Raw genomic sequence first — 19,989 nt, 5'->3', positions numbered from 1 at the left:
ATAATAGCTGATTTGAAGAACAGACCCAAAACATTTCTGAAAATTTAATAGTCAGCTCAAGAAAACTGGTATAATCTATCTTGAGCATCCTAGTGGGAAGATCTAAGTAGAGTATTTAACAAGGGAGAGGAACTAATCTTTGCCTACTCAGATACCACTTGATTTTTGATAATTTTTAGTGCTTTTTTTTTAAAAGAAAATAATATAATTCCAAACCTAGATTAATTTTGCAAGAATTGCATATAAAAACTTCATATGCTTTTCAGCAATTGTTTACATTTTGCCTGAATTTTGCTTTATCATTCTTTCTTGTTCAGTTTCTCCCTCTCGCCTCCTCTTCTTTCCTTTACTCTTCCTCTGGTTTCTCCATTTCTTTTACCATTTACCATTCAAGAGTAAATTGGAGATATAAACTTCAATGTACATATTCAACAAAGAAAAATTTTTCTAAACAACATATTGTTATTCAATATTAAGAAATTTAAAACTGGTACAGTACTATTATCTAATTCACAGTCCATATTCAAAGCTTATCAACAATCTCAATATCAAATAATCCTTTTCTTTATTTTTTTTAGATACAAAAGTCAATTCATATTCATGATTTCATTTTAGTGTCATGCGTCTTTAGTCTTTTTAAGTCTAGAACAGTTCCTAACCTTTCTTTGCATTTCTTGACCCTAGCATTTTGGAAGAGACCAGGCCAATTATTTTATAGGATGTTTCTCAATTTTGGTCTTGTCAGATGTCTCTTCATGATTGGTTTTATGCTATGCCTTCCCCCCTCCCCCCCCCCCCCCGAAATACCATTAAAGTGCTGCTTTGCCTTAGGGCATAATATCAGGAGGCGCATGCTGAGAGTTTTTCCCAAAATTGATGTTAACTTTTATTACTTGGTTAAGGTGACCTCCATCAAGTTTCTCCGTTGTATATTTACTGTTTTATTTTCCTTTGTAATTAATAAGGAACTTCTGTGAGATTCTTTGAAACCGCATAAATATCCTGATCTCAGATTTTTACCTAATAGTTTTAACATCCATGCGATCCTTTCTTCTACAGTCTTTATGTGGCATAGTACTTACTCTAAGGAAACATTTTATTTCTTCCTCATTTTCTAATTGACTAACATCAGTATAGGTTCTTGGATTATTATTTTATCCATGCGTTGTGTTATAATCCATTTAAATCATTATTTATGGTGCCCATAATATTTCCTTATTATGTTTTTCATGTCTTTAGAATCTGTTGAGATTTCTCCCCTTTCATTCTCTCTCCATTTTCCTTTTTATCCTTGGTCAGTCTTGCTAGGTGTTTATCAATTTTATTAACCTTTACAAGGAATAAAGTTTTGGCTTCATTCATTTTGTCCTTTTTATGAGTCAATATGTGGTCGGATGAGTTAGATACCATAACAAACACATGCTTTTAATCCTAAACTGTATTCCTGTGCAGTTGAGCCCATTGTAAATAAGACCTCTTGGAGATGCTATTTTCACTTAAGGCATGGCCCAATTTAATGAATAAGGTTTTATGAGGAGGTGAGACTGGAAGCCAAGGTCAGAGAAGTCATGAGGAAGAAACAGGAAGTCAGAGGGAACCAGCAGAGAAAGGAGCAGACAGCACCTTGTGACAGGACCAGAGGTATAGTCCACAGAACCACAATGACTGCGGGCAAACAGCATCAGACGTTACACGGGGAGAAAGCTCCGTCTTGCTGATGCCTTGATCTTGCACTTCTGGACTTTGAAACTGTGAGCAAGTAAATTCCATTGTCATCAAAGGGAACAGTGCACCTGACAATGTTAAACAGGCAAGGGCGATTTTATTCACAGGGTATATGGTAGATGAGAGGGAAGAACTCAACTCCCTGGAAACAAAACAGAGGACATCATGCTAATTAAGGTCTTTGGGGAGGAAAAGCAGTCGAAGTAGTTATGGGGGTTGATTGCTTAAAGGATTTACTGAGGTTGGACTTAGGATGGGTTGGTTCATAGAGTTTTTCTTCATGGTAATTAGGCTGCCTGGAGTCTGAGGGCTGGGAGAGAGGAAGAGGGTGATAAGTAAGTGCCTGTTTAGAAGAGTCTTTCAGGTGCTGGGTAGTCAGGGTGTGAGTAAAAGCAGGAAGGAGGTCAGGGCAAGATTGATAGTTAGAATACCTAGGGTCTGAAGTTGTCTTTTAAACTTTTTTTTCCTCCAGTATGAGCGGTTTTGTCTGCAGTCCCAAAGCTGCAAAACTGATTTCAAGGTAGTTGGGTTGGGGGTGGGAGTAGGGAAGGAGTGTGCAAGCAATGTCTAGCAGCTTGGTAAAGAGAAAGAAAACAGACTTGGTCAAAGCTAATCCATCTTGCAGTATTTGTTATAGCAGCATGGGAAATGAAGATACTGATTCTGTATTGATTCTTTTTCTCAGATCATCATAATTTTCTTTATTCTACCTACTTCAGTTTTAAATACTCTACTTTCTCCAGCCTCTTAATGGAACCATATTGGATAATTGATTTTAGACCGTTCTTCTCCAAAACAACTATTTAAAACCCAAGTCCCTCAAAACACCTTTTTTTAACTTTTTAAATTGTTTACTATAACACATATACAAAGCAAAGAAATAAAAAAGCAATAGTTTTCAAAGCACTCTCAACAAGTAGTTACAGGACAGATCCCAGAGTTTGTCATGGGCTACCATACCATCATCTCAAACTTTTCCTTCTAGCTGCTCCAGAATATAGGAGGCTAAAAGGAATAAATATATATATTTTTATCAACACAGTTGACTTTTTTTGGTGTGAAAAATAACGTATATACATGAAAGCAATAAATTTCAAAGCACAGCACAACAATTAGTTGTAGAACAGATTTCAGAGTTTGGTATGGGTTACAATTCTACAATTTTAGAATTCTACAGTTCTAACTGCTCTAAGATACTGGAGACTACAATAAATATCAGTTTAATGATTCAGCAATCATATTCATTTGTTAAACCCTACCTTTTCTGTATAACTCCACCATCATCTTTGATCTTTCTCCCATTGTGTAGGGGTTTTTGGGCTATGCCCATTCAAACTTTTTCATGTTGGAAGGGTCTGTCCTTAATGTGGGGTAGGGACATGGAATTAGCTGATGTTCTAGAGAGGCTGACCCCTCTAGGTTTCAGGACTTATCCAGTTCAGGGAACCATCTGGAAGTTGTAGGTTCCTCCAAAAACTTTTTAAAATGTAGGCTACAAGTCTTGACAGGTTGTATTTTCATTATAATTCTGTTTGAACTATTTTCTAATTTCCCTTGTAAATGATATTTGTTCTGTGGGCCATTGGTGTTGAATTCTGAAATAATTTTTATAATTAGAATAAAGACATTATTCTCCATTTCTTATAGTCATTGATCTCTAGTTCATTTCCACTATGATTAAAGAATGTTTTTGGAGATAGATGGTCCATCTTAGGAACCTTTTATATGTGCATGTGAAAATGATGTGTGTTTTCTATAAATATCAATTAGTTCGAGTTGATTCATAATGTTATTCACTTATTTTATGTATTTAGTTACTTTTTGGCTTAATCTATCACTTATTGAAAGGTTTGCTAAAATTTCAAAATAATATTATAGATGTGCATATTTCTCCCTTAAGTTCTGTTTGGGCTTTATATATTTTGAATCTCTGTGATTTGACACATACACATTTAGGATTGGTATGTCTCCATAATGAATAGATACTTTTATCACTATGAAACGTACCTTTTCATCTGTGGTAATAGTCCTTGTCTTGAAATCTATTCTGTCTGCTATTAATATAGCCATAACAATTTCTTATGCTTACTATTTGTGTTATACCCTTTCTTATCCTTTTTCTTTTAACCTGATTTATATTTAAAAGATGTTTTGAAGATAGCTTTTTGACAAAGATTGACAAACTCCGTGTTTTAATTTGAATAATACACCTGCTTATAATTAAGATTTGTTATTGATATTGATATGGCTACCATTTTATTTGTTTCCTAATCATCCTATTCTTATTTCTAAAAAAAAATGTTTTTGTATTCCTGCCGCCTTCTGGGTTATTCTAATATTTTTTAATGTCATTTTACTTTCTCTACTAGCTTCCCAGCTATAACTATTCACATTATTTTTAGTGGTTGGTTTAGGTCTTGCAATATGCATTATTCACTTAAAATTTATATTTTACCCACTTTAGATAATAGGTAATAACTTTGCAACAGTAAGCTCCTTATATCAGATCACTGCTGTTCATTATATTACAGCCACTTACTGACATCATAAGCCAGAATAGAGTGTTTTTCTTTCCACTTTAAATAGGCATGTCTTTGAAAGAAATTATGATAAAAGAACCTTTTTGTATTCTTTCATATTTATCAACATATTTGCTTTCTATTTCTTTATATTCTTCCCTGGAGAACTAAGTATTCATCTGGTTTCTGTTCTCATCAGCCAGAAGATTTTTCTTTTAGTTTTTCTTTTATTGCAGAGCCACTGGAAATAAATTTTCTCAATTTTTTTAATCTGAAATTGCATTACTTTTTCTTTCTTTTGTGAAGGATATTTTCATTGGATATAATATTTGGAATGAGACTCAATTTTTTTCTTATCAGAAAGTCAACCTTTCTTATCAGAAGTCAACCTTTATTCACAATATTTTTCCCTGAATATAAAGTGTCATTTTCTTCAAACTACTTTCAATATTTTCTCTTTATCTTTGCTTTGTTGGCAGTTATATTATGATGTTCCTAGGTGTGGGTACTTCTGTGTTTATATGTTCTGTGATTTATAGAGCTTTTTTGGATCAACACGTTTATGTTTTTCCCCATACTTGGGAACATTTAGTGATAGCTCACGTGCTAGTAAGTCAAGATGATATCCGGAGAGAAGGCAGTCGAGGCAGCAGGGTGAGTCAGTGCAGAAGATTCTAAGATAGTAGCATCCGTGGAATGTCTGACAAAAAAAGGAGGAAGCCCGAGTGACTGGAGCTGTGACAAAAAGTGGGATGCAGTAGAAAAGTCAGAGAAACCAGTTCATAGGGGTTTTTTCAGACTTTTCTAAGAACTTTGGCTAATAAAGTTAGATAGAGAATCACTGGAGGGTTTGATCAGAGAAGTGCTAGTGACCTTTTCTTTGAACTTTCATTAACCAAAATTTCCCCCTTTTAACCACATTCAGATACACAAAGTGTTGATTACACTTACAAGATAGTGCTACCATCACCAATACCCATTACCAAAATTTTCATCGCCCCACATAGAATTCTCCTGACCTTTTAAAGATATTACTTTGGCTTCTATATTGAGATTACATAATGGTTGGGAGAAGGGTGGAAACAGGAAGACTAGTTAGAAGGCTATTTTAGTCATTTAGGCAAGTACTATGTTACAGTGCAGCCTTGCTAGTGATAAAAAATAGTCACATGCTCAAAATATTCTGAGAAGAGAGCCAAATGGATTTCCTGGCAAATTAAATGTGGAGAAGAAGAGAAAGAGAGGGATAATGAATGATTTCAAAACTTTTGGTCTGAAAACTGGAAGGACAGGCTTTGTTCTCAACTTAGAGGAGACTTTTCAGGTATATTAGGTTTGGGTGCAGATAGGTCTAGAGTTTAGTTTTGGATTTAATAAATTTGAGATAACTATCAGACAGATAGAATGAGATTTCAAGAAGATAGTTGTGTGTGCATGTTTTAGATTCAAGAGAGAAGACTGGGTTGGAAGTATAAATTTGGAGAACATCAGCCTATTAATGGCATTTATAACCATGAGAATGGATAAAATCACCAGATTAGTGAATTTAGACAGAGAAAAGAATTAGAACTAAGAACTGAGACAAGAGTACAGGATTGAGATAAGTGAGAGGAGGAACCAGCAAAGAAACCTGAGGATGGTATTGAGGTATGAAGAAAAACAAGAAAAGTAATGTACTGAAGTCAAGTGAAGGATGCACATCAAGGAGTATAGTCTACCAGGTGTGTTAAATGTTCCTGGTTAATAGATCAAAATTAGGGCTGCAAATTGACAATTGCATTTAGTAACATTTAGGTCATTACTGACCTTGATAAAAGCAACCTTCGTGGAGAAATAGGAGTGAAAGCTTGATTAGAGTGACATTAAAAGAGCATGGTGGAAAAAAAAGAGGAGTATTATGGGAGGAAATTTGCAGATATTGAGAGGAGATAACTTGATTGAAAATAACTCTTGAGAAGCTGCAAAAGACAGCACATAAATGGAGTTGTTGATGGCAGGGAAAGTTAGGTCATGAAAAGGTTTTTTTCTTAAAGTGGGAGAAATTGTAGCTTGTTTTACACTTATTGGAATATACAGGAAAGAGAGATCTAGGGGAGAAGAAATAAGATTCAGGGCATGAGTGGAGAGACTGGTTTTAGATAAGATTATGAAGTTATAATATATGTGTATAGGTGCTGGTTGGTAAATTTGGATATGGGACGCTGAAGTTCTCTTCAGCTTTCTTTATTTTCTCAATTAAGTAAGCTGTATTATCGTTGGCTAATCCTGAAGCTGCGGAGAAGATGTTGGAGGTTTGAGAAGATGGGAGGGTGTGAAGTAATCATTTAAGGGTATGGGAAGTGAATGTGCTATGCAAATGTGTTAAGTTTGCTGTTGAAACAAATACAAGGTAAAAAACACAAAATAGAGAACTAGCCCTTATTCTAAAATTCTTTCTACTAGAGTCAGTCTGTCTTGTGCCTTGGCCCTTTCTTTGACTCTTCTCAGCAAACTATTTTGTTTCTTCCCTCACTGAACCAATAGCCATCATACATCCAGTCCCTCATGCTTCTCACTCTTTCTCACAAGCCATCTGCCTTTGACTTGAGATTGTCTTTTGATCTCTTCCCACCGCTATCCAATTCACTCCAAGCCTTGTAGCCCTTATGCTGATGTTTACTGCAGGTGATAGATCAAGTCACATTGGTTAGGAGATAAGATATTTATTGACTCGTAACAGGTCAGATGTGAAGAGAGTTTCAGAATTAGTTATCCTAGAAACTCAATGATATCCTCATAAATTCTAGTTTATTTTGGTTTCTCCTTCTGCTGTCAATTCTGCTAGCTTCATCTAAGTCAGGGTTTCTCAGCTGGGAGATATTTTGCCCCCTACCCAGGATGCATTTGGCAGTGTCTAGAGACATTTTGATGGTTGCTACTAGAAGGGTGTTACTGGAATCCGGTGTGTAGAGGCCAGGGATACTGCTAAACATCTACCATGTATAGGAAAATTCCACACAGGATTTATCCAGTCCAAAATGTCAATAATGCTGACGCTGAGAATCCTTGATATAAGTCATTGAATAGTTGTTTTGGTGGATGCTAGGGTTAGATGCCTCTTTATCTACATCCACTGCGAAAAAGAGGAAGCCGGCTGTTTTTTTCTGTAGCTCATTCTTGAGAGTAAGAAAACTTCCTAGAACACTTTTGTGGTAGTTAGATTCAGTTGTCAACTTGGCCAGGTGAAGGTACCTAGTTCTGTTGCTGCGGACACAAGCCAATGGTACGTGAACCTCATCTGTTGCTAATTACATCTGTAGTCGGCTAAGAGGCGTGTCTGCTGCAATGAGTGATGTCTGACTTAATTGGCTGGTGCTTAAATGAGAGAATGCAATGTAGCACAGCCTAGCAGCTCGGCATTCCTCATCTCAGCACTCGCAGCTCAGCCCAGGCCTTTGGAGATGCAGATGGAAGTCACCCCGGGGAAAGTTGTTGGAACCCAGGGGCCTGGAGAGAAGACCAGCAGAGACCATCTTGTGCCTTCCACGTAAGAAAGAACCTCAGTAGAAAGTTAGCTGCCTTTCCTCTGAAGAACCAACAAAATAAATCCCCTTTTATTAAAAGCCAATCCGTCTCTGGTGTGTTGCATTCCGGCAGCTAGCAAACTAGAACAACTTTGAATATCGATTTTTATGTCTCATTGGTCCAGAGTAAAGGACACATTATTTGATCCATTCACTGACAAAGGGTTATCATGAGTATCTTAGTTAAATTAGGGTGCAAACCTGATTATAAAACTGCACCGATGCTAATTGCTGTGGTCAGATAACTGGTTGTTAGCAAGTCAACCACAGTTGTTATACCAGCTAAATTTTTAACTAACCCATGCTAGTAAATGCACAGATAAATAAGGTCTCATGGAATTAAGAGGATATTTCTGTTTGCATGGTGTGTTGGATATTCAATTCTCTGACTTTCTTTTAAAGAGCTGCTGAGTATGCAAGAAGGCCAAGAGATGATAGCTTGATTATGCTTCCCTTTTGAAGCATCATCAACACCAGTATTTGGGTAGGTGGATAGATCCCTTTTGGAAAAGGAATGCTAAAATGAGAAATAAAAATACTACTGAAGAACAAGGATATCCACTGAGATCATTCTCCAGATACAGGCCAACTTGTGGCCTACAAGTTGCTCTGCACGAAGCAGTCAGCCAGCAGTTGCCTGGCAACCTAAACACCAACAGCAGCACCACTAATGAGATGCATAAGCAGTCAGGCTATTGTTCTTTCTTGTTCTTTCCAAATCTTCCTTAGCAGCCGATTTAGTTTGTTTTTATGTAATTAAGAATAATACCCTTCAATGCTAGGATTTCAGAACTGTGGCACAGAGTTGAGAAAGTTTAGGGCTGATGGAACGTGTGTGTGTGCACCCTTCAAATCAACCTTGGCATTAAGAGACCTGGGTTCTAGTCACACTCTTTTCATGAACCCACTGTGTGGGCAAATCAGTGAACCCATCCATTGCTCATTTCCCACTTTTGTGAATGAGAGGCTTCTAATGGCTGTGCTTTAACATTCTCACAGCCTATGGTCAAAGCATTTAGTTTCCTGTGTATTGCTGAATGCCTCTGAACAGTATAAGTCCTCCTTGAATTAAATGATATATTTTTTGAAGCAGGATTTCACACTTTATGCTTAATTCCCCTAAAAGGCTACCAATAAAAGTTCATACAATTTAACGGCATTTATTAAATGCCACTTCTGTACAGAGGATGCTAAGCATTAGGAAGCTCATAATTAGGTGATACAGACATAACTTGAATTCTAGTCATATTACATTTTATATATTATCTGTCATTACAGTATATAGATTGGTGAAGTATATAGATTTAATATAGCCTAATTCCATTATAGAAAAGGTTTTTTGGTTTTGTTTTTGTTTTCTTTCTTTTTCTTTGGAAGCAACAATTTATTTAAACTGGTTTAATAAAATTTCCCAGCATGTAACTAAGTTCTTGTTAATATGTTCAGTGGTGTTCTAGTTTGCTAGCTGCGAGAATGCAATATACCAGAAACAGAATGTCTTTTAAAAAGGGGAATTTAATAAGTTGCTCATTTACAGTTCTATGGCCAAGAAAATGTCCCAATTACAAGTCTATAGAAATGTCCAATCAAAGGCATCCAGGGAAAGATACCTTGGTTCAAGAAAGCTGATGAAGTTCAGGGTTTCTCTTTCAAGTGAGAAGGCACATGGCAAATACAGTCAGGGTTTTTCTCTCATCCAGAAAGGCACATGGTGAACACGGTCAGGGTTTCTCTCTCATCTGGAAGGGCACGTGGCAAACACGGTGTCATCTGCTAGCTTCTTCTCCTGGCTTCCTGTTTCATGAAGCTCCCAGGGAGACATTTTCCTTCTTTATCTTCAAGGGTTGCTGGCATTCAACTCTGTTTCTCGTGGCTATGTTGCTCTGCTCTGCTCTCTCTGAATCTCTTCCTCATTCTCCAAAATGTTTCCTCTTTTATAGGATTCCAGAAACTTATCAAGACCCACCCAAATGGGTGGAGACATGTTGTCGCCTAATCCATTTTAACAACCACTCTTGATTAAATCACATCTCCAGGGAGATGCTCTGATTACAGTTTCAAACATAGAGTATTGAATAGGGATTATTCTGCCTTTATGAAATGGGATTTTGATTAAAACATGGCTTTTCTAGGGGACATACATCCTCTCAGACCAGCACAAATGGCATCATTGGTGTGCTATAATAATTTTTATATTCCATTAAAGAATTTTAAGGGTTTTGTGTACTATTTAGCACTGTTTCATTATATTTTGAGATATTATAAGCATGGTGTTTCTGAAAGGAGGCTTTGGATTTAAATTCTGGCTTTTCCATTTAGTAGCAGTGATTCCGGGTAAGATATGTAAAATGTCTGTGCCTCATTTTCCTTATCCATAAAATGTGGGACAGAAATGACGTCTACCACGGAGGGATGTTGTGAGCATTACAGGGATTATTCCATGTGGCATGTTTAGAACAGTGCCTGGCACATTATAAAAGCTCACAGAACATAAGCTATTGTTATAATTATGGCCATTTTCTTGCTTTTATTTTATAATGCAAGTCAAGGGAAAGAGAGAATTTGTAAACCTGCCTTGACTTGGCAGTGTTTTTGCTAGTATATTAGTTTATTTAGATATTTTTGTCATAATATGAAAAACCAGATATGGATTACTGCTATAAACTGATAAATCAGAGTTGGATTTATTTTGAGATTGATTAGTAATTTTGCTCAATGCTGGATTGGTGTATGCCCCAAGGCCAAAACTTTGTTCTTTGAAAGTAGAAACGAATGTTTCCAGAGAATATCCCATTTTGAAACAGGGATTTGTTTCATATTATACTAAGCAGGAGGGAGAAGATATAAACCACGATTTAATGATGCTCCTTGCAGCTGGGCAGCCTGAGTTGGAGGATGAGGAAATGGGGGATTAGTTGGTGAATGAGAGTGAACAGTGTGTGTACTTAAGTGCGGTGTGTGGGTGAGTTGAGGGCAGAGAGGAGAATCAAGTGTGAGAAAGTGAGCAGGCAATGTACTGTGAAGATTACAGTCAGAAGTGTTTTGGGGATGAGTGATACTGAGATAAGGGTTGGTGTGGTGGTATTTCCACATGCAAGCTTGCAGTTGTGCTTCTTAGACAAGGCAGCACCAGGAAGTGCTGATGTGTGCATTTGGGAACATTGTTTAGAAATGATTCATTTTGTTTAAACCCAGACACAGGATCAGAGCTGGAAGGGACCAACAAATTCTGTCTCCAAAATTATCCAAAACAGATGATGGTTGTCTATGCTAATTTTAAAACTTCCCATGGGAGACTCTACTATCTAATGAAACTTCAGACTATAAATGCCACCCATCATCTACATATGTACATTTCAGGAGTTTTTAAGGCCCATATGAAACAATGGGCTTTAATAAATTAACATTCACATTGGGCAATCCTATTGTCTCTTACTTTCTTTTGCTGGAGACCTGGATTCGATTCCCAGAGCTTGCCCATGCCAAAAAAAAAAAAAAAAGTCAATAATAATAAATCTATCTGTCTATCTCTACCATCAATCATCTAAATCTAAATATGTTGGTCTGCAACCCTTTGAAATTGCTTGTTCATTAATGGCAGAAGTCAACTTTGGGCACCAACCCGTGAGGTTCTGAATATTTGTGGTTGTTACGAACTCTCTCTAGCAGTAGAGCCCACAGAGAGTCTAATTCTAGTATTGAAATGATTTGGAGCAATAGTCACAAGGTAACTCATCCCTGAATACTTGATTTTAAAATGTATATTCCCTTTTCACATTCCTTTATGCTCTCTAGTTAATAATTAAAATAAATTTAGTCTTAAGATCTTTGCAATGGGTGGTGGTAATGTTTTAACACCTTTCATATTTAGACAGTCATGTTGTTCGTAAATTAGGGCCAAAAAGAAGAGATGTGGGGAAGAAAATGTATACCACCCATCTGCCATTCACAGAGCATATGGCAGTTGTGCATTGCTCTTATTTTAGAAGTGGGTGTGTAAGGCACTTTAGAAACCATAATAAAATTCCTTCAAACTTTGTTCTTTGGGAATGGTTAAGTCCTTTCTAGACTACTGTGCCCACTTCTAATTCTACAATTCAAGGGGGAAAAAAATAATCTTAGATAAATTTGAGGGGTCCTGCTCACGATTATCAATGAGCTGGTAATAAAAATACTGAATAATGACAAAGGATTTTTACTTGTTTAGTCTTGGTTAAACTGTGAGGCATGAGTCCAATTCTTAGTATACAAAAGATGAATATACAGAGCAGAGAGGCCAAATGTTCTTCCTCACTGGTGGCTGAAAATGCAAAAACAGGCTCAATTCATGTTTATCTTGTGGACACAGGCCTAGGCAAAATCTAAAACTTTTGTAACATGGGGACAGTGTGCCATTCCTTCCCTCAAAAGAATATTCTGAGACATTTTGACTCTTTAAAAAGCATTTCAACTCTATTTCTTGATTCCAAAAGAGTACCAAGTTATGTTTGAATAAGATAAAAAAATAAGCAGAAGGAAAAAAAAAACCTTCAGAATGTTAACAATAACACACAGCCTCAGATTAGTCATTGCTCTTTGCTCCTGGTGGAAACTAAAAAATTTAAAAGTTAGAAAAAAAAAAAAGCAAAGGGGGAGGGATATCAATATCAAGATTGATAAAATTTAAAGCTACGAATAAATTGCAAAATAAGACAATCTCAAATAGTTTATTAGTATGAATTTGGTATGCTAAGGCATAAGTGGAGATTTAACTATTGTTGTGTCCTTTTCTTCCTATTAAATATGTATAATGGTCTGTTCCTAACACACTGCAAAAACCTCTGCTGGATACTTTTGTCTGCATTGTTTGGGGCACATGCTCGGAGGATACCAGCCTCAGGCCACCTCACCTGAATGGAATGACATTTTCTCTGACAAGTTTTGACAGTTTGTTGTTCTCACTTTTCAAACATTTAGGACTTTTCATGATACCGCCACTCCTAAAAGCTCTGCTCTGAAAAATATGGGTTAAGCATTTCTGCCATTCTCCGAAAAGTCTCATAGTCCAACTTTGGTTCAGATTAAGGGCAGGGTTTAACATAACTTGAGTTTTTAAAGTCAAGGCTGGACAGAAGAAAGGCATGCTCCCAGGAATGCTGGCACATTGACTTCCAGTTGTAGCCAAAACACCATGAGAACAGTCTTTCTCACATTATTTCAGTGTGTCCAGTTCAATCCAGGTCAAAAACCAGAAATGTAAAACATTCTCCAATGTTTCTGGACCTTTAGAATCTTCGGATGCTTGGGTGGCTAAGAACATATTTATGCATGATGCTACTTTAAAACCGGACCTGATCTCAATCTATTAGATTCCAAATAGAATACTCTTTTCAATTCATGATAGCTTATAAAAGAAGTAAAATATTTTACGTATTTTTTTTTTATTAAAGGAAACTCAAAAGATCACACACAATATTCTATATACAGCAATCATTTAGTAAATACCCAGTAGGTACCAAGTATTTTTCTGTAGTAACAAATACTATATCCGTAACAATTTGGTAGAGAAAGAGTGGAGGGTATTTGCTAGTACAGCTGGCAATTTACTAGTTAAAATTTGTTGCTTTGTAGAGAATCTATATTTTCTTGTTTTTTTGTTTTTATTGTGCTAGCATTGAAAACAATTGTCTTCCTAATAAAAGAAACTCCTTGCCAATTTCATGCAAGCATGAATTTAATAATTGTCTTGAGTCCATTTTAGATGTTAGCATCACTAGTCTTGTACTTTAAAGACATGTGAGATTTTACTGTGTTGGACAACTTCATAACTCTGAAATCATCCAGTGTAGAAGAAAATCAGCCATGTCATCACTCATCTACACATGTAACAACTAATTTTGTAAATGCTTCAGCATCTCAGAAATTTTATTTTGCATCACATTCCCTTTTAAATAGTAAAGAACAATAATTAAAAACTAATTGAAAATATTTTATAATAATGGTTAATAAGATGATATGTCCTGGTAATAGAGTCTAATTTAATTGTTCTTAATTTACAGTGTTGCAAAGCAGTTATATTAATCTTTTGACGTCTTATAAAACCATTTTCCCATTTCCATATGTGAAGGGAAGGAGCAAGAGCATATTTATATATATTTCTCAATTTCCTAGCCAATTTGCGATATTGGTACATTAAATAATTATTTTTTCCAATTCTACAACATTAGTCCATTTTTCCTTAGAAGAGTTGGAGATAGTAGCAGACAGCAGGCAAGTTTACTGCCAGTACTATCTGATTTCATCATTGTTTTATCTGATATCATCATTGTTTTAATTTAATTCTCGTATGTCTCACAAATTCTAAAAACAGCTATTTTAAGCAAGATTAAAGAACCATTCATTGGTAGTCCTTGACTATTTCACTAGATCCAGTTGAATCATCAGAGACACTATTTCCTTTTCATTCTCTGTTTTTCTCTTCTATTCTTGTTTCAGTTCTTTTATATTGTGCCAAATGCATTAACTTAAAAACTTCCTCAGATCATATCTATATGACATGCCTGATTTTAGATATTACCATTAGACTCTGTTACACAAATGAGAATATGACAGTGGATCCAGCTGCAATAGTCAAACCTGACCACTGAGACCTTTCAATAAACAGGCCCATTATGACTTTTTTTTAAAGCTATCTAAAAACATCCATGATCCTTAGTAATGATTGCAATTTATTCCAAAAAATATTAAATTTAAATGTCTCAATATTATACTGGCTTTATTAATGTTAGTGGTTATTTGCTAGTACAATTTTTTTCTTAAAAAAGGCCATGTTCTTCAGCTTGCTAGCAGTTTTGTCCAACTAATATTGGCTCTGTTTTCATATTACTTCATTTATTGCATTATTAAATCAATTCTTACTTTAGAAGCCAAAGAAATGTTTTATACTGCAATAGGGTTGCCTCCCTAGAATTCATTAGCTCATTTTCCTTCAGTTCCTTCAGGGGAAAGTGAACCTTTCCCCTCCCCTAACTTTTCGGATTTTGAAGTCTTACTGAAAATATAGACAGAATACCCAGTGTAATCTTGAATTGTCATAGAAAGTTAAGTCTGAAAATAACCTTAAAGATCAACCATCCTTCACTTCTGCTTGTAAATCAGTGTTTTCTCGTAAAGGAGGCCAAGAATGCTTTAAGGCAAAGTCATGTCATTTAAGTCTCTAGTTCAATACATACTTGTTGATTAGCTCTGGAAAATACTTGGATTTATGGAAAAGTTGGAGCTGTCCTTTCAATGACCTGGTCATCATTCTATTATAGTTTTAGTGCTTCAAAGGGATTTAACATGAAAAGAGAAATTTTGTTCTGTAATCAGAGTTGGACAGTTATAAGTTCTTTTAACTTCAATAACCAAGTTATATTTCATATATGCTCACATATCAGCATAAATTTAGGTCCAAAAATGAGAACAAATGAACCTCACCCAGATCTAATGAACTTGAGTATTCCATTTTAAAACCACCAATTTCTTGCCAATAATCTTAATTTAGATCAAGTTAAAAAAATTGAGTTAAAAAGGCATTCGATCTATTACTGTAAAATCCATTCTTCCTTAAGGTCATTACTTCTTTCCCTAACTTTCATCATTAATTAATTGTCTAGTGAAATTGATAACTATGGAGAGCTGACCTGAATGATTAATTCACTTTTTCAAAAAAGAAATTTTAAATTATTATCTGGCTAATGTATCAATATCTAGAAAATATGGCCTTAACTAATCTGCATTTTGCCTAGGTCAACACAACTGTTACATTGCTCACTCATGCTTATGGAAGTGATGGCCAGTGAAATCAATTTTTAGGTCTGCTAATATCTTTTAGATGATATTTGGTATTGTGCAATAAGAACACTTTCACTGCCTTTTCTGGGAAATCTTTTCTTCCTGAAATCTAGATCAGAGGTTTGTTGTAATGTTTATAAAGTTCATAAATTTATTTTCTAAAGTGAGGAATAATGAAAGAGGGTTACTTGTAATCAAAGAGGGAGTCTCATAGATACTAGTGACTTGGTTACAAAAGTTGCATTTGCTTTTCTAGCCAAATTAGCAATTTGCTCTCAGCCCTATGTTTCTCTATCTAAAAGGCAGCCTGTAGATTCAGGGCTGTAAGCTATTCCAGCAAAACTCACAAATATTTTCCTCATGCAGCAAACTCAACCCTTGACTCAGAGTTTCACCCAGTAGACAGTATTCGTTTTGAAATAACACAGCTGTAATTCAGATTTTATGTCTGATACCTTTTCTCCGTGAGCTGGGTTGCAAAAGTAAGCCAAGAGATTGAGAACAGTGCATCTAATAAATTCCATTGAAAAAGAGATAGAACCTACCAGTACAATCAGTTTGAAAGGCTAAAAATAGGTATTCTTGTTGTTAGCTAGGTGTCAGGAATATTTAGAATAGAAATGAAATATCAGGCTGTTTATCAATGAAATAAACATTTAAAAGTTTCATAACCACATTGGCAATGTTATTAAAATATATCAATGTTGATGGGTATCTCCAATTTTGTTTCTATCTATGCACACAGAGTAGAAGAATGCTGAGCACTTTGATGAATGAGGATTCTCAATTTTCATAAAACTTTTCCATATTTTTCTAGTCACAGTACATATATGAAGAAGAAAATGTAAAAATAATAAATAATGACTCTTTCTTGTCAGAAATTATTAATAAATAATTTCTCTTTCTTGTTTGTACTGATTATGCTTTATACATGTCACCAATATGACTAGTTCAAAAGAGAAATGTATCATTTTTAATTTTGCCAACATTTGTTCCCAAATCTTATGTACAGATGTTTATATCAGACAGAAGTACTTTGACCCATTCAGGAATGGTGGATATCCTGAGATTATACTTCTAAATCTTGAAAGCATATTTCCTCATCACTTACTTATTTAAAGGCTGCCCATACATTCTTAGAGATTGTGGAAATATAACAAGAAACACTTTATGTACCTTACCTTCATTATTTTAATGAAGTTGGTTTAACCTCAATCTTTGGCTTATTTTTCAAATCCATGATCTTCCAAAAAAACTGATTAAGAAAAAATTCTGTCATTATGATTTTTCTAAACCAATGTTTCTTAACTTTGTGATCATGGACCCATTTGAGAATGTAATGAAAGTTACTGAGATTCTCAAAATATCAACAGATCAACTGACTTCATTTGGGTTTCCATAGAACCAAAGTCAAAAACACTTTGCTTATAGGAGAGGTGACCCCAGAAAACACTGGTGGGGGGTGGGGAAGCAAGATGGAGGAAAGAAGGCAGCCAATAAAAAGTTTGTTACCAATCAAGTTAATACTGTAGCTTGATCCTACTGGGGAATTAAGAGCCAGGGTGTGGCATTTCCTGTCCCTTTCTGCCGCTAGGGCCAAGTGAGCTTTTATAGTGAGTGAAAGTCCTCAAGTAAAAAGATGCTACTTCTTGTTATAAAAAAAACCTCAAATCAACTTTTATTCATTGTCTTTACTGATTCAAAATTAACTGTGCTAGCAGAGTCCAGTGCCATAGATAATTAAAAATAGGACTTAATGATTTAAATTGTGCCACATAGTTTTAAAAAATGTAAATTCCCTAACTTTCCATGTTTGTTTCAGATATCTAGAAATTTGTTCAATTCTTGTCCAAGTATACACTTTGGTGGGGCATGAAATGAACTCTGGTGGGTCCATGTACATTCACAATGTGTTTGCAGTGCTTTGAGTCTAAGTGTCAACATTGCACACACTGTCAGTGCTTCACACATATCCTCTCAGGACTCATCATTTCAGATCATACCTCCTTCCTGACATTCAGCTATCAACAAATGCATATTTTTTTGTATGACCACTTTCCATGAACAAAGAGCCTACTCTTGCTGTAGCAAACAGTAGTCTGGAAGTGGCAGAGAATTAACCCTTTAGCTACCCTGAGAACATCCTTAACCAATGAACCTTTGGATAGGGTAACTCTGAGAGGTGCATTAAATTAGAATTGTATTTCTGGCTTTCCTTTTAAAAATTAAGCGATTGGAAAATGACTTATGTTCTGGATTACAGTCAACAGTGCTGACTCGATTTATTCACCCTTAATAAATATCAGACCCTTAATAAAATGTGTAAAAAAATCATTAAATCAATTGATCAATATTTCATCTTTTTTCTTGATCATACTCTTCAATGGAAAATGATCAAAGGGTCATGTCTTCTGTCATGGAAATTTATGGAGAAGTTCATGAAGCCAAGAACATGTTGAAAGAGGGCCAAGATGTAGAACTCTACCCGGTGTGTGAGAAGAGTGGGAGCTGTGGGTATACCAAAGACCCATTTGCAGGAGATGGAGTAAATTTTATCAAGGGGTCAGAACTTAGCATCCAGAGTGTGGTTGAAAGTGGTGGTTGTAGATATCACAGAGATTCAAAGAGTGGGAAAAGGAGGCAAATAAAATACTGTGGCCAGGGTTTCTATAGAAAAATAACCGATGAATGTCAGACATTTGCCTTAGGATGGTCTTTCCTTAAAAAATATGCCATTGGCCACAAGCTTTGAAGAGGCAGACTTTTAGTAATGGAAAAGGGGAATTTGAAGAGAAGGATGTTGCTACCATGGGAGAACATTTTTCAGGATTTCAAGACATGATCACTTATGTAGAAAGGAAAAATGACCCTATACACTACATTGGGGCCCATGGTAGTTTGTTTCCAGCCACATTAGAAACCTGGAATGCAAGCAAAATATCAAAACCAGACTAATAGCAATACTGACTTTATGCTGTTCTAATAAAATTCTCGTGCACACATATAAGCATAAAGGACAAATGGAAGAGAAGTAAATTAAACAGGAAAAAATATATATCAGTGCAATTAAAAGGCCTTGGAAATCTCTGAGAGACTTTTTGATTTTAATGATGATGGAGAAGATTATTTAAATCAGTCATTCTGCTGGTGATGATTTAAAAAGTAAAATCTTCTCTTTAAACAAGATTGTAAAAGATTGCCAATGCCAAAATAATGGGAATACAAGAAACTAAAGGGGCAAACAAGCATAGAAGCTGTTTTTGCCATTAGGTATTTGATAACCCAGGAAGTTTAAAACTTCATTATGATTAAAGAGACAGAATTCAAAGCTCAGGTTGCAAATACAGTGGGGAGTCTAGCAGAAGATCATCACATAATAATACAAGTTGTTCTGGCTTACTATAAAATATAAGGACAGCAGCCTCAGAGTGAGAGTAAACCAGAAGAGAACCAGGCCTTTCATGGAATTATTGCCCATGTTTCTATCCTTAAATGGTCCAAGGAATTTAAATCATTAGTATTACTTAGGGTGGAGATGGACACGCGGCAACCCAGGTCATCTTCCAGAAGAAAACATCTATTTTTTTCTGAAGGAGGGGTGTTTAACTAGTTTCAAAATTTAAAAATATAATTAGTACTGCAAGATAATTAGTGATGAAGGAAATGAATGTGGACCAGCAGAAACAAGAGAAAAAGTAAACCATCTGCAAAGACTTCAGATTATGGAATTATCAATGCAGACTGAGAAACAACTATACTCAGACTAAATAGTATAGTTATATATATATATAAAATATATACACACTATATATTGTATATATAATATATACATTTATTATATATATATAATATATGCACACACCAACGCAGAGGCAGTAGCTCTAGTGGTTTATTGACATACTTATTCATTCGTGGTCATGAGGACTTTGCACTTAGTCCATTGCTCACCCTCCCAGTCCTGAACCTGTGCTGTGACTGGAGACCTGGTGTCTGAGCCCGGCAGAGGCAGCCACCAGCTGCAGCTGGGGTCAAGCAGGGAAGGAGCTGCTGCCCCGGCCGTGGCTCCCGGAGGCAGGGCTTGCTCTCATGATACTCAGGCCATGTCCGCTGTTGAAGAGTCCAGGGATTGTAGCCAGAGAAGCAAGATCTGTGGGTTGTCTGCAGTTTAGCAGATGAGGCTGCAGGTCTTGGGTTGGAAAGGTAACGAGTCACTTCGGAGTTGTGCTTTCTCAGAAGCTCCTGTTCCTTGGCCCCATCACTCACTTGTGCGGAGTGCCCAGAAGCCTGTGTCTGCAGCCTCGACCTTGGAAGTGTGGGGCTCACTTAGGGCATGCACTAGCAGCGCTGGCAGCAGTGACCCCAGTTCG

The sequence above is a fragment of the Tamandua tetradactyla genome, chromosome 3 (assembly GCF_023851605.1).
Source record: "Tamandua tetradactyla isolate mTamTet1 chromosome 3, mTamTet1.pri, whole genome shotgun sequence".
NCBI lineage: Eukaryota > Metazoa > Chordata > Mammalia > Pilosa > Myrmecophagidae > Tamandua > Tamandua tetradactyla.
The sequence above is the reverse complement of the archived record's forward strand: the minus strand, read 5'-3'. Positions refer to the sequence as shown.